The sequence below is a fragment of the Gopherus evgoodei genome, chromosome 6 (genome assembly GCF_007399415.2).
Source record: "Gopherus evgoodei ecotype Sinaloan lineage chromosome 6, rGopEvg1_v1.p, whole genome shotgun sequence".
Taxonomy (NCBI): domain Eukaryota; kingdom Metazoa; phylum Chordata; order Testudines; family Testudinidae; genus Gopherus; species Gopherus evgoodei.
In genome coordinates this window covers 106,546,679-106,562,310 of record NC_044327.1, presented here as the reverse complement: position 1 = coordinate 106,562,310, position 15,632 = coordinate 106,546,679, and the positions used below count along the sequence as shown (strand labels likewise).

General features: G+C 41.5%; 1 protein-coding gene across 1 annotated transcript in view; it reads left to right on the top strand.

Moving 5' to 3' along the window:
* GHR (growth hormone receptor) overlaps positions 1-15,632 on the top strand; it is a 191,698-nt gene that overhangs the window by 157,796 nt on the left and 18,270 nt on the right. The gene's annotated exons all lie outside the window — the stretch shown is intronic.

Here is a 15,632-nt window from a genome sequence, read left to right as displayed (position 1 = left end):
AAAAAAAAAACAAATATGAGGAAGATATGAAGATGCATCATCAATTTGAAGACAAAGTTAGAGGAAAACCAGTACTTTGTTGTTCCTTTATTTTGTATTTCTTTAAAATATAATTGAAGCTTCCTGTGGGTTGGTGAATCATAACTGAAGATCCACTGCAATAATAGAACTCTGAATTAGTGTATCAATAAACGTCCATACTATAATGATTAATCTTGCCATTTAAAAACCACAAAGGAAACACTTTTTACCATGGATTTCTACAGTACCAAAACTGAACTGATCATACTTTTCTTAAATGAAGAAGGATCATAGGATCCAAATATTATATATAAAAAGAATACTGGATAATACAATGCATGCTTTCTTGGCCTCAGAAAATGAAAAATCACATGTATTTCCTTCCCAAAAAGTCTTGGGCTGAAATTTTCAAAGCTGCCTAAAGGATTTTGATATCCATTTAAAGTTAATGGGAATCGGGCTTCCCGGTCCCTTACATGGCTTTGAAGTGTCCCGTTATTCTGTACAGTTTTCTTTTCTGTATTGATATATGCCTTCTAGTGAAAGAATGGTGCCCTGAATGAAAAATGACATTTTCACCCCTTCCCATACATGCACACACATTGATTGGCCTATACCCCAGTGTGAAAAGGCAATGAAATGACATTTTGTACAAAAATGTCAGTTTGAGAGTTTATAATTGCAGAAATAAGCTGCTATGTATCTGATTTTGTGCTGACTAGGTGGGCTGGTATTATGTTTTATTGGTCCAGCTTCTGTTGGTGAAAGAAAGATGCTTTTGCTCTTACACAGAGTAATTCTTCAGGTCTGATTTAGCAGTGAATATATCTTCAGATTGAAAAACAGGATCTCTGTGGTTTACCAAGTCTGGGCAATTGTATGTAAGGATTTTTTGGGAGGTTTTATTTCCCACAAATTCAGAGTACTTGCCACCAGTAAACTTCCTATAGATGATTGTTCTGTAGAGATGGCTGCTATTTTCACTCTCCCTGTGCCTAAAAATAGCTGAGTTTTCAGTCTCTTTAGATTTTGTTTAGCCTTTGGAAAATTAGTGCACACCTTGCCTAAAAGATCCAGGGAGAATATAAAGTGGGATTGGTCTGCCTGCCAGTCAGATAATATTGCTCTACACAAATTAAGTAATCGTTGTTTTGGCAAATGGCTCGTGCCATTTATCTACGTGAATATCTGCAGAAATCAGCAGCAGCCTAAATGTTCAAGAATGGCAAGTTCAGGTATCATAGGCTTGATTCTGATCTCATGTATACCAGTGTAAAACAGGAGTGACTTAGTGTAAATAATGAACTCTGATGCAGGCCCAGTATCACCACCAGTTACCCAGGGGAAATATCCAATGTGCTGTAATTTCTTCAGCTCCAACTTCATGAACTATTGGGAGGATTCTGTGCCTGACATGAGTCCTTTTGATGATGTCATGAAGTTGAGTATAAAGTGTCATGAGTAAAGTGATAATGCGCAGCTGTGTGTCTCTTGCCCAAGGGGCCCTGCAGATTTGATGGCTGGAATGCTTTGGACAATAATGAGAGATAGCGGTGTTGGACTTAACAGGGGAGATCCTGGTCCCACTGAGGTCAGTGGCAGAACTCTCAATGACTTCAGTCTCACCAGGATTTCACCCACTGTGTCCACAATACTGGGAAACTAGAACATTTTTTACTGGGCAGAAGTCGTCATTATGAGGGGCTAGCTCCTCCTTTTCCCTTCTTATCAATGTGGTGCCTTCAGTGATAGTGAGTCAGGTTAAAATCTTGGTTCATTTTCAGTCAGACCCTTTCTACTGAATGCGGTATGAATGTATTTCCACAGACTGATCTTATAACAGCAACATGTGCCCTGATGAGCACAAGAGTCATTTATTCTCATTCTCTTTTAGCCGGGTTTCTTTGCCTTAGGATAGCTTATTTTTGGTAAGCTCACCTTTGTAATTGACAATTCCATTGTTCCTAAGGAATGCGGCTGTCATGGAAGGTCATGACCAGGGAGGTGGTCCCTTTGGTATCCTGTGCGTGCCCTGCTCTGTGAATGGTTCTGGAGTTGAGGTTTTGGACTTGTGTAGTTGAGGTGTCACCAGAGTGGATATTAGTCTCCGAGTACAAAGACATATGGAAATTCCACTTCCATCCCATCCCTAAGGCATGAAACTTGTTCTTCAAAAACAATTGGCACAGTTCAACTCTGATTTTTGGAAATATTTCAAAAATGTTTTCAGTTAAAACTGCTTTTCTTTTGACCACCGTTGGGCTCATATATAACTCCAGGTTATCCCTCTACCCGCCCCCCCTTTTTCTTGACAATCTCACTTGATTCTAAGGGGATATTTTCTATTAGACTGTCTGTGCTGTTTCTGTATCATTAGGCAGGGCTTCAATGAGGGCTGCTTGGTAAATAAAACTATTTAGATTTTTCTTTCACTGTTTTGAGATCTCTCCTGGGTTGCACAGTTGTCCTTTCTATGGTCCTTCCGTCTTATCTTCCAACTCCAATCGTCCTATTTACATTCTCATGCTTTCCCTCCCATTTTCTATCCACTTCCTGTTTTGTTTTATTTTTCCTAATATATTTCTTTGTTTGTTTTTCTTCCTCTTCCCTTCGTTTCCATGTTGTCTGTTCCTCTCAATCCACTCCCACTGTGTGTTTTGCATTCTGCCGCACCTTAAGTTTCACTTCCTAATGCATTCCCCACATGGTGTTCTCTTCATATACACTTCTGTGTCGCTCTTCTAGTAAAACTTAGGATACTAATGTGTAAATATTTGCTGCCATCTAGAGCAGCTACGCAGATATTGCATCCATGCCCAGCTACTGTGTTGACCAGTCAGGATAGTATTAAATGTCATCAGCAGAATTCTTTTCTGACTGTTTGGTGATTGTGAATGTCTCTTTCTTTCTATCCAAGATTAGGTTGACCAGGTTTCTAATGTCAAAGACTTCCCTTTGTCACATGGGAAGGAGGGCAGTTACATGTAAGAGGATTCAGGCAGTTGTTGGAGTGAGTCAGGTTAAGAGTATATATCCACCTAACCCACACTGGGTCACAAGGGGCATCTGGCTACCATCCTCTCCCTTCTTTAAAGGAACTCAGGGGGGTCTAGCTGTTTCCATTCCAGGAGCTAGTGCAATATTTGATCATCCTAATGAACTGTGCACTTGCTATTTAGCATATCATTAGGTCCAAGGTGTGACACATCCACAAGTGCCTCAAAGAACAGGGTATGAAGCACTTTGGGCTTTCTTTTGCCCCATTGTCTATGGGCTTATGGAACACGTGAGCAGGTTACAGACAGATGGTTTGCTAGTGTCCTGCACAGAGAAATCTAGTCTTTGAATTCAATCTCTCTGGCCTTGTTCAAGGCCCTGCATACCCAGCCCCAGTCTATATCTCCTTTTGCTTTCACTCAGTCTCTTCCACTCTGTCAATGAAGTTTTCTTCACAATGCTCTTTGTTTCCCATTCCCATCTCCTTCTGTGCCGCCCCCTCTGTGTGGAATGCCATTTCCAAGCCTGGTAACCAAGATGCCTCCCCTCTCCTCATTCAGTTTTCTTTTGCCTTTTTGCCTATAAGAAAAGAATTAATGTTAATCAAAAGAGGAAACTTAAAAATCAAATTTAGCTGAACCATCAGGATGTGTATATGCCTGACAAAGTAACTGAGTTACTTTACTATTATGACCTTGTGTGATGGTTTGTGGGATAAGCCTGTCAACATGTGAATTTTATTTTGGTTTTGTGTATGCCATGTTGTATTTCTTCCTCCATTTTTAAATAACCGTTACTGTGGCTCTGAGCAATCATTTTGTAGCAGGAACTTGACACTTAGTAGAAAGAGTGTCTAGAAAGTTCCCCTAGTGAAACAATGAGTTGCTACCAGATGGGCCATTCATTTTGAACAACTCTCCCAGAAGCTAATCTGGAGGTTGGAGCCTGGGAAGACCCCAGCAGAAAAACAGGGGCAGGAAAGTGTCAGGAGCTGTTTTAAAAGAGGAATGCTCTCTAAGCAAAGGGAGCCATTCCACTGCTTGAAAACCAGACCAAACAGGCAGAAACAGCTTCCCGGTCTAAAGGACAAACCCTGGAGACTCATAAGTGGTTGGGACACACTGAGGGGGATTACATTCAGGAGTTGGTTGTTTTCCTAAGATCTTGCAGATCTTTTAAGAGTAAAAGTGTTTGTGGTTAAGAAATTCCTTTGCTAAGCCTGTGCTTGTGTGCCATATTGTCATGTTGTCCCTTAAGGGTGTTGCTAGAAAAAAACAGGGCTCCCACAGCCAAGTGGACTCTGGATGGAGGATGCATAAGTGACAGGGGTTCTCAGAGGAGCTGTGGCAATGGTTCTGGGGTCAAGGCAACTGGACTATGAGGTCCCACTGCTCTGAAGGGTGTCAGACACAGGGTCTTCATCTGGGAGTACTCCTGAGACCCAGAGTTAGGAACAGTAACCAGATTGAGGAGGCTTGGAACAATAGGGGATTCAGTGGCTGATTCTCATCACAACAGACTGGTCAGAGAGCAGGACTAGGCCAAATTGCAACACTTCGGTCCTACCTCCCCGTGTCCCTGACCTTTAAGTTTGTGTGTGACCTTCTCATTATGAATCTGAGTTCAGATTATAAGCTATTTGAGGCAGTAAATGTGATTCTATTTATCTCTGTGCCAGTGGAGGCTCAAATACAGAGGGCATTGGGGCACTGCCCCATCTCCCAAAGTAAAGCATGCATGGAGGGGGGCTGCTATAGACTTGTTGGGTTTGCGATTTATATAGTAGCAAGGTGCTCTTCATCACCCCCCTTCTGGCTCGTGCAGAGACTGCTGAGTGAAGTTCTGATAGAAGGAAACCCAGGCCAATTCTGAGTGTGATTTGGGATGCTGGATTCACTGCCCAATCCACAGACTTGGCTACATTAATGTGCTCAGGAATCTTCTAGAGCATGCCAGCAGGGTCTACAATGCAGTTGGAGTGCAACACTTCAGAGCACTCTGCAGTCACCACAGCTTGTGACTTGGGCAGTGAATGTGGTGCTCCAAACCCCACTCAAAATGGTCACAATTTGCCTCCTATCAGACCTTCACTGTGCAGTGTGCAGGGGATGAGGCAGTGAAGAGAGGGAACTAACAGAGGAAAGAGAAGAGTAGGACCACCACCATCCTGGGAAGAGTCCAGGCCCAGAACTAGTAGGGTAAGTAAGGGCCCTAGGCAGCATGGAAGGGCAACCTTCCTAGGCCCATCCTCCAGTTTGCCATGTTTGGGGGCGGGGGGATGGATGGCAGTCCATGGGGGCAAGTGCACATGGTTTGTTTTTTAAGCTATGCCCAAGTGCCACAAAGTTCACCAGCTGCTGCTCTGTGTAGCACCTACCACGTTCAAGTGCTCAAAAATAAGAAATAAAAATTTAAAAATAGGACAGTACGTTAACACAAGTTGCACAAATGTTGAAAGCCCTAGCTGGTTATATTGGTTCTGCTGAGTTCCTCTTCCTAAAGATAATTTACACTGGCAAGTGAAAATGACATTTATTATTATCTGTATAGCATTCAATGTTTATTTAAATACTAAATGGAAGAATATAGAGTAGGGTTTGTGATACTGAATGATTTAATTAATTAATTTGCCATACTTTTTTTATTCAATATGGAGTATCTATCTTTTGAATAAATACGTTATTTCTCTTCATAATGAATGATATGCAGATTTATTTTTCCCCAATACACTTTTTTATACTAAGTGATAAAATCAGTATAATGCAGAATCCTTATAGTTTCAGATCATTAGAATATAGGACAGTTAATCCCTAACTAAAAATTCAGGTCCTCAGCAGGCAACTGATTCCAGGAAAATAATCTTACCAATAAATAAATATGTAACTATAATATAGTATGTTAAATAATAAAGAAAAGCGGAGATAGTGAAGGCAATACATTTTTCAGACAAGTTCTTTTAAGGCAGCTACAGATTAGAGAGACTCCTATCCAGAGAAAAGTGGTGGCAATGAAGTTCTGCTGAGGAAGAGGGATGGACATTATAACTTTAAGGCTATCATGATGGCATATAAAACTCTACAGCCTAAATACTTAATGCTCGGCCTACTAACTCTGTCCTCTTCTAGAAAGGTACTTGTGCAGGGATGGGGCGACTTCACTGTAGAAAAGTGTGCAAATTCATTCCTATGGCTGCATGTAAATATGCTCTATATTACCAAATACTATGCTGATGAGGACATGGATTCTTTGTCCCCAAAACACTCAGGTCCTCCACAGCATGATGTGTCATTGAGGCCTGGGATCAGGTCCTTGTTGTTTAGTGCCTATGTCCCCTGAAAGAGCTGCCCCATGTTTACTGCAGATGGTTTCAGAGAAAGCAGCAGCTAGTCTGACTGTCAGCCCACAGTAATGCAACTTTATTGCATTTATGTGTGTTCCTCTGTGTGTCGACAGTGCTGAGGGCCTGAATTTGACCCATAAACAAGCATTCAGGGAAACAATTTTAGACTGCAAGTGTCATACTTGAAATGGAAACATCACAGAGGAGCCATTATGGCCATGATCCATGAAAGTAAAAATGTGCTTAATGGTAAAAGAAAAATAATTTAGAGTGAGGGTGTCAGGTCAGAGGAAAGATCCCCTTCTCCCTCCTGGGCATAGAGTTAAACCTAAAATCCAAGAGTATTTAGTCTTGATTTTCCTGAGCCCTGTTTTCTGTTCATGGAGGGCTTAGAAATGGGCATTTTGGAGTAGACACAGAATTAACAGCAGTTACGCTCTTCCAGGAGCATTGCTTGCTGGTAAAGAGCATAGTCAGTCATTTGTGATATTCATTTACCACCTATGCTGCACTCTCCTTATTTATCCTTGTGATGAGAGTACAGCTCTAACCACATCCTACAGAAAACATCAGCCTAATGTTGATTGACTACACTAATTGTGTGCAATACATAAATGTACTGCTAGTTTTTTTCACAAGAAGATTCAATTTTAGACAATGAAAAGACATAAGCATCTGTTTTCCCCATCACTCCTTGAAACATAACTGCAAGCTGAGTCGCTCAGATAAATTGGGAAATAATTGGAAACTTCTTCGTTACCATTATTGTTTTGTAAATGAGAGAAGTACAAACTTTTGCTGTACTTACTAATGCAGTCAATTGTGCCTGTGTTGTTTATGTCTGCAGGCTGGTTTTCTAAGGGACAAATCCTAACTGGTCTTCTGAGGCCACTGGAGGATCCTGCTTGCCTGCAATGAGTGGTGTGGCTCCTCTGTATATTGGGGGGAAAGAGAGGGAGATTTGGAGAGAATATGTCACAGGGCAGGAGGATTTGGCCCTAAGAGAGGAAATGATTGACCGTTGCTGCCTCATTTCCCACTCTTAAGTTCCTGTATAGGTTTTTTCTTTCTTCTTTTTCCTTTATTCTGCTTTTCATGGTGAGAGTCACAGTGGCATCATGGAGTGCAGGGAGGACCACACCTCCCTTTCCTCTGCGACAGGTTCCAGCTCCTCCTGGGGGATTCCCCAGCAATCCCAGGCCAGTCAAGAGATTAAAATCCCGCAGGCGTGACCGGAGTCAGCGTCGGAGCCTCCTCCAGTAGATGTGCCCGGTAGAGTTCCAAAGAAAACCTCCCAGGGGGCATCCTTATCAGGTGCCTGAACCACCTCAGCTTGCTCCTCTCTATCAACAGGGTTTTTTTCTCTTTAACTTAATTAACTACACTAGATTGAGAAAGTGTTAAAAATCCCTTTGACAACCTAGAGATTTGAAACCAGCAATATTTGTTGACAATTTACGTAATCCTACTACAACATTTAGAGAATACTTGTTACTCAAGCAAACCGATCTGTGCTTCATCATCACCAGGGCAAATCCCAAAGGGAAATAGCTTCCATGCAGATTGAGTTCAACCTGGATTGATCTCAAGCTGGGTTCTTAAGATGAACTAGCTGGATATTCAGTTTGTCCTTCACCGGAGATTTTATTACATCACTGATGGTTTTTTGCCATGTGATTGCCAGCCACGTGTTTACCAAGAAATTGCTAAGCATCATAATTCATTGGTTTTCCATCCTCATAACATGTCCATACTGAAGAAATTCCTGAAACTGAACTAGTGCTGATGGAGTTAGCTACAAATATACTCATTATTGATTGTGTCCTGCCATTTAATATCGAGCAGCAGTTAAAGATGATGAGAACTTGTAGCCTGATCTGTTGATTGTATATTAATTACATTGATTACATACGAATTCCCCATTAACAGTCTGAGATTTGGTAGGTTCTTGTTTAAAAATCAGGCCCAGTATATTAAAATTACTGTTCAGTTGGGAATCCCAATGTGTAGGTGAAACCCTCTGTATTTGTAACAGTTTTATTAACACAGTTAGCAAAGTTACAAGCACTACTACACAGCAAGGTAGCTAGAGATAACACAGGATGTGTCGTGCATCTGAGCATCCGTATACTCATACCATCCTTTGCAAAAAGAACCAAAATATTAGTTATCTTTCTCGTCAACAGTGGTTGTCGTGGCATCTCCCAAGAGTTACAGCTTCCAAAGAACACAGGCTAGGATACAACTTTTATAATGTGTTACACTAATGCTACTATGCCTAATGCATAAGGCTCCTTTTGATTCCGTGACTTCCAGTGACTTCCAGAGACCTCTGTGACATTCTCTGCTTCAGCCCCAGGGGCTACAGGACTCTGGAGCTGGCAGCCAGTGGGGCCCTGTCAGGGTTCTGGCGACAGCAGCAACAGGGGCCCCCTACAAGGTTCCAGTGACAGGTGACAGATTCCTGAGGGGGCCCTCTTCAGGGTTTCAGCAACAGGTGACAGCGTTGCAAAGAGGGACTGGGATGCCTCGAGCAAGTGGCTGGGGGTGTCCTGTTTTCTTCTTGGGAAACATGGTCACCCTACAGCTTCCAGCTGCTGTGGGCAGAAGGGGAACTCCAGAGCTCCCAGCCACCACAGTGCAGGAGAAACCATGGAGCCGCAGCAGCAAAAGTCACAGACAGGTCACAGCTTCCATGAATTTTTGTTTATTGCCCGTGACCTGTCCGTGACTTTTACTAAAAATAACCATGACAAAATCTTAGCTTTACTAATGCATAATCAATAGGGATTTCATTCCCTTTTCCTTATTTATATTTCCTCACCCTACTAATGTTTGGGTGCCCTTGTCCCATAGGTTAATTGGCTGTTTACCTCAAGTTTATTAGCATATATGTCAACTAATTACCTTGGTATTTTTGTGGTGAGACATCTGCTAATGTTCCTAACTTAAAATATGCCAAGCTGATATAAATGAGCGTCTTGTGGTTACCTGTCAACAGTTTAGTCATTACAGCACCCTGTCTTGTGATAGCTTATGATCCAGGGTTACTCCTGATTAACTGCACATGTAAGGCTTTGGGGCTTTATGCCTTGTTTAGATAAGCTGTTTTCTTAAAGGCCTGAGGTTTGTAGGCTCATTGCTTTACTGCCTTAACTTATTTATATGCCTTACCTGGCAAATACCTATTGGCTACAAAGCAAGCTTCAATCCACTGCTCTTCAGCCTTCCTCAGCACCACATTATACTGCTATACAGTAGAGTTGGTCTAACTCTGTTTCTGTATATCTGCAGCTATGTAGCCAAGAGTTTCTGTGCCACTGAGGCAAAAATAACCAATGAAACCTTGCAAAAGGGCCATTACGGTATCCCAAGTGTTGGCAGCAAATTGGTGCTGGGAATGTTCTCTGTTTCAGCCCTTTCCTTCAACATTCTTAGGACTTGTCACACTACATAATTATGTCGGTCTAAGTTAAGTCGATGTACAGCCACCACAGTAATTACTGCAGTGGTTCATGTCCACACTACGCCCCCTCTGTAGGTGGCATGCATCCTCACCAGGAGTGCTTCTGTTGATTTAACTGTGTGGGGCATTGAGGCATTGCCTGCTGGAGCCCCGCCCTGGGACCTACTGCCCAAGCTGTCAGCTCCCTCAGGGCTCACAGCAGGAGCTCCCCCACCTTGGGGCACACAGCCAGAGCCCTCCCCCTCCACCCTGGGGCTCACAGCCACAGTCGATGTAAGCAATGTAGTGATCATCCTAACTCCACTGACCTAAGCACTATGCATCTCACAGAGGTAGATTTTTTTAGGTCGGTATACTAAGCGACTTACAGGAGCAGGAGGAGCAACATTGTAGTGTAGAAACTTAGAGTTAGGTTGGCATAAGCTGCCTTACATTGACCTAAGCCTCAACAATAAAACCTTTACGTTTTCAGATATAGGAACATTCTACTTTCTTTCTTCCAGGCATACATACAAAGGGATCTCTTCCATTGCTGATTTACATTCATGAAAAAAGTTCTACCATTTCCCAAATGGAGGAGGGGAGTTGACCCAGAACCTTACTGCCGTCCATTTATGCAAGGGTTTTACGTGGAGCCTAGGTAGTGACAGAAAGTGACCTACTTTGCTAGTATTATTATATCTGTTTGCCAAATCTGGAGGGAAAATTCCAGTTTCCCCATATTTGGTTCTTAATAGTTTATTAGCACAAGGCTGTGTATATTTGAAGTTGCCTTCCATTGATAACAAGCATTGATCATTTTTCTGTGGATCTTGAAACAATCACTGAGTTAGAATCTCAGAACATGTTCTCTTGATATCCAGCATAATAGACATCATCCCACTTCCATTAAAGTAAACAGCCAAACTGATTGACCTTAGTGGATGTAGGCAGGGCCGGCTTTAGGCCAATTCCACCGATTCCCCCGAATCGGGCCCCATGTCTAAGAGGGCCCCGCGCCCAGTGGCAAGGCTGCCGGGGCGGGCGGGGGGCAAGTGGCCAAGAAAACCCTTCTCTGACTAGAGGCTCCTTTTTAATTTTTACTCACCCGGCGGAGCTCCGGGTCTTCGGTGGCACTTCGGCGGCAGGTTCTTCACTCGCTCCAGGTCTTTGGCAGCACGTCTTTCAGTGCCACCGAAGACCCGGAGTGAGTGAAGGACCTGCTGCCGAAGACTAGGAGTGCCGCCCGGTGAGTACAAGCTCCACGTGATTTTTTACGTGTTTTTTTTTCTTAGTCATCCCTGCCGGGGCCCCGTTGAAACTGTTCGAATTTGGCCCCGCACTTGCTAAAGCTGGCCCTGGATAGGGTAGGGATAAGTTCAAACTGACTGAGCATTCAGTTTCATTATATGAACTCCCAACTACAATAGTCTCTTAGCTCCTAATGTCGGTTTCTCATTTAGCTGTTTCCTTTATTTTCTCCTCCATCGTTCTCCATTAAGCTCCCCTAATTCTATGTTCTGATCATTTTGAGAGTTTCTTAAATGAAAGTATTACTTTTCAAAGCACTGAAACTTCATGAATTTGGGTTGAATTCAGCAAATAATGTCAGCTGAAAAATAAATGTTGCAATTGTCAGAATAGTTTTGAAGATGTTGTTTAGAATCCTTTTGATCTGGAAAAATTATTTGTTTGCTTGTGTTTTGGGCTGGTGAGAAAAATTAAAAACAATTCAGTTTTGCTTCTAATATAATAATTTTGTTTTTTTATTTTTGGTTCAGCCAGTGAACCAGAAAAATAAATTATTCACTCAGTTCTATCTGTGATCATGGAAATAGAGATTATAGTAATGCATCTACATAAGGGGGCTGGGTGGAGTAAAAACTTACAAAAGCAAACTCTCATTTCTTAATTTTTGAGTGCTCTTTTTACAAACTTAACTTCTTTTAATGTAGTTTATCCCAATGGAATTTTCTATATTTAAAAAATAAATTGAAGAAACAATGAACTGTCAACTTATGCAGCTATTACAGAGCCAGGAATAGAACTGTCTCTGCTACATGATACAGGTAATCAGTGACATATGTGAAGGTGCTTATAATAATTCCTGTTCCATGCAAGGAAGCCAGGTCCCTCGTAGTCCCTATTTCCACCCTCATCTGCATGGACGGAGAACAGCTGTGACCAATTTCAGTCAAATAGATAAAAGTTTAAGAAAATGATAAACTGAAAAAGACCCTTCCTAAAATATGCTCAGCTACATATGCTCACTCTGTTCAAGGTAGGGCTGTTATGTTATATATTTCAACTTTGCAGCTCTACAACAATTCATTTCCTCAATTCCAGATGAGGAGAGAGACCCACATTCCCTTCTTAATATGATCATGGTGGAGGAAAGCACAGTTTGTGGTGCTGAGATGATAAAACGAATGGTCAGTGTACACACAAAATAAAATCAGCTGTTGCAACAACTGCTTCAGCGTATTAACACTGAAGCTTTAACATTTAAAATAGTTTCTACTGCTTCCCACTGGGCATTCTTATTCAACCCTGATAAAAGATATAATCAATGCCTCATCACTAAAGCAGCCAATACTATATCTGCAGGATGCCAAACAAACATATTTTGTCCCTCTTATCTGTAACACTGCTGCATACAATTGCCCAGCTTCCCATAAGTGGGACACCAACACAATTGGGATGGCTTTCCTCCTATTAAGAAGATTTAGAAAAATCTCTTTGATAGAATAAATATAGTTCTAGTGCATGGAGTGGGTAGAAGTTCTTTATGAATGAATGATGCTGTAATTGCAGGAAACAAAATATTCATAAAATCCCAAATCAAAAATGTTTGAAAACCAGCTCTTATGGGCCCAGTTCTGCCCCAGCTTTGGGCTCCATCTCGGGTTAAAACTGAACTCACACTCACCATGGTATATGTGAGATAAAATAAGGAGCCTAATAATATCTAAATACTGCTGGGTAGATAGATAACATTGTCAAAGTCACAGGCAGTCCTGATGGGCAGAATAAGCATGCCACATAAAGTAGCAAATCTTACCCTTTATTTTAACTCCCTAATCCCAGGAGAAAATTTTTCAAATCTCCTGTTTTTGCTACCTGCCCATGACAGGAGTCTTATATTTATTTCAAGGCAATCTTTGAATAAGTTGATCTTTCAACAACCTCAATAGTTTTTAGGCATGAAAGAGATTTCCGTACAATACATATGTACTCGGTTTCCTCATTTGTAATTTATGACTTTGTTTTTTTATGATCAGTGCCAGAGTTTGTAATACAGATTTTTCTAGCTGATCGCATCTAGCCTCTGTGTCAAGTTTCCAGACTCCACAACAGCAATTCTTAATGATCACAGGAAAGGTTGTGAATTTGACTTACATAATGCTTGGCACTCTTTGAGCAAGTCTCCTGAGAATTCTTTACTTCCCACTAAAAATCAGTTATCAACATGTACAGGGCCCTGCCTGACCTTTATCTCCTGAACACACTGCAAAATGAGATACACAATAGCTAAACTGAAATTAATTTAGACAAAGTGAGCAGGTTTAGGCTACTGAAGGTAAAGATTAAAGACATTAATCTGGGAAGCTCTCAAGATGAGATTGAAAACAGACTAAAACAGCAAAACAAAACACTGAACGTGTATTCTTGTTTTCCTGCTTGACCATATGCAGTCAGCAAAAATGTTCACTCTGTGCACTTTAACGAATATTAGAATAGTTAGTAATCTCAAACTTCCTAAATGTTCAGGCCCAACAGCAGAAGGTATTATGCAGTAGGGAACGCTCCAGTGAGTCTGTGGCTTCCACAGCACATCTGGCTAAAAATTACTTGTCTCTGCCTTGGGGATCAGCACAATGTACAACTACTACAGTCATGATACAAAAGCCAAAAAACACTTCAGATCCTACTGTTTATTTTGTTATGACCACATATTAGCTATGGTCTGAGCTCTGGCTCAGCTGGAAGCAGCTGCTCCAATACAGTAGCAAAACAGTGCATTTTGTGGAAATAATTGAGAATGCAAGCATGTTACCTATCTCTTGTGATTATCTATGGATTGGTTGCCAGCTTGGTGTTCTTTTCCATATAGCTCAGTTTCAACTGCAAATATGGTTTAGCCATTCAAAAACAGTACATTACTGTAACTACAGATAATGGAAACAGTATGTGTAGCCAGCCCTTTAAACAAAAGCTACGTAAATGAAGATAGAGCGAAATCAATCCACAAAGGACATAGCCCTGACAGAATACTGAACCCTAAATTTCGTTAAGGGCTAAATGTCTGTAAACTGGAATATGGCACATCCAAAAGTAGGCCACTTGCAGCTTGATTCATGGCAGAACTCCCACTGACACCAGTACGCCAATATTACTTTGATAACAATGATGGTATACTACTCTGGGTCAAGGGAACTGTGTGGATGCTTACACTGAAGGATTGTGGGTGCAGGTTCACTCTTGTTCATTCCTCTTTCAAAGAATTCTGGGATAAGCTTTGTCTTTTCATCTGAAACTCTCAACTTCTTATTGTAATAACCTGGTTAATACAGTACCCGTGTCCCTTACTCTGTGTGTGTGCGTGTGTACTCTGTTGGTTTGATGATGATGTTTTCATGCTCTCTTGTTGTGGATTCTGGAGTGACTCTGAAGTCCAAAGTGTGACACACATGCTCGTGAGCAGATATGGCAGACAAAGTCATTGGTGAGCGTCTTGGTAGCTATAGCAGTAGTATGATGTTTTCCCCTTGCAACTAACAATTTTTTCTGTCTTCTTCAAAGGCTTGAAAAGCTCTGTGTTGTGGGTTGCCCTGCTAATCTATTTAATGCAACCTTCTCAAGATCATCTGGTTTTATTGTACCAAAGTGTATGCTGTCCTTGAAGTGCTTTCTGGGACAACCTTGATTCCGATGTCCTTGTGTCAATTCTCCATAGAAAATTTTCATGTGGAGTTGATGTTCAGGCATCCTAATGATGTGTCCAACCCAGCGTAGTTGGGCTTTTATCAGCATGGCCTCGATTCTTATGGCATTTTACTTTTGGAGAAGCTCCAGGTTGGTAATTTTGTCCTGTCAACAAATCCCCATAATGGCATGCAGAGACCGCATACGGAAGGCCTCTAGCTGTTTGATATGCCATTTGATTGGTGTCCAGGTCTCACAGCTGTAAAGGAGAGATGTGAGTACAAAAGCATGTCCCCTACTAGATGGGATCAAAACGATTCAGTTGTTTGTCAGAGGTCCTAAACTGCTAATACAGAGAGAAGGTTATCCTTTAGCTCAAGTATCAGGGTCCTATGCTTCTAGAGCAACAGGATCCGAGGTCTTTCTCCACTTTCATCATGAAATTTCAAGTGGCCATGTACTTGTTATATTACAATATTTGTGTAGTGACGTATTAGAGGCAGGTAGAGAACAAACTGATCTCCACCCCCCTAACCTAACTACTGCTCCAAAAAAAGTAAAAATCAAAGTATAAATTCTTAGCCTGGGTTTCAGCCAACAAGCCTTAGTACTGAACACTAAAAGAGGGCTTTATCCTGTATCCAGTAAATTCACTGGCAAAACTCCCATTCACATCAACTGGAGATGGATAAAATCCCTAGCATTTCCTAGCTTAGTTTCTCCTATGGCAGATCTGATGAACAAGCAAATACTTTGATTACAAAAGAAAGCAGATGTTTCTGAACTAGATGAGATTAAGAAGCTCTTCTTTATTTAATATAGGATTCCGGTAGATGAAAATGTAAAGTAATGATTCAAATGATACACAGGATCAAGCTACCGGACTGTAACAGATACAGAAGA